Here is a 615-nt window from a genome sequence, read left to right on the forward strand (position 1 = left end):
CATATCAGCCTTCTGTTTAAACGTTGTTGGTAGACATGATGGATTTAAGGCTTTAGCAGCGCTGCCTGTCAGGCGTCCATTGGTTTCCCTAAAATACTACTCCACATGATGGACGCCACTACTATCATTCCTTTATTCATTTATGCAGCAAAGTGCTGCAAGTATAAAATCTAAAAAGTAAAAAATCTAAACAATATTAGAAACAATAAAACAAAATGAAAACAAAAGTCTCTCATTTTTTTGCTTGAGACCCAACAGTCGCATTATCGTCCTGCAGGGGTTCTCATATATTTATATTTCTACCATTTTTAATTTAAAAAAGCTTCCTGGATGGGAAGCAAATCGTCTTCAAACCTAGAAACAAAGTCCAGTGGATTGTTTTTTTTGTTTACCTTTTTTGGAATAAAGTACAGACTCTTCGTTACTTATGCAAACATGTTGGCTATCTCTACTTTACTGGAGTAATTGGTTTTTAAACAACTTTTTACTTCTACTCCTTACATTTTAAAAATAACTTCATTAGTTTTGTTTCATTTAAGCTAATTTCCTTTATTGCATGTTGATATTAAAAAAAAATTTAAAAATCAAAATAATTAGTTTCTTCCAGACAATTAC

The sequence above is a fragment of the Cyprinodon variegatus genome, unplaced genomic scaffold (genome assembly GCF_000732505.1).
Source record: "Cyprinodon variegatus isolate N-32 unplaced genomic scaffold, C_variegatus-1.0 Scaffold723, whole genome shotgun sequence".
Lineage (NCBI taxonomy): Eukaryota > Metazoa > Chordata > Actinopteri > Cyprinodontiformes > Cyprinodontidae > Cyprinodon > Cyprinodon variegatus.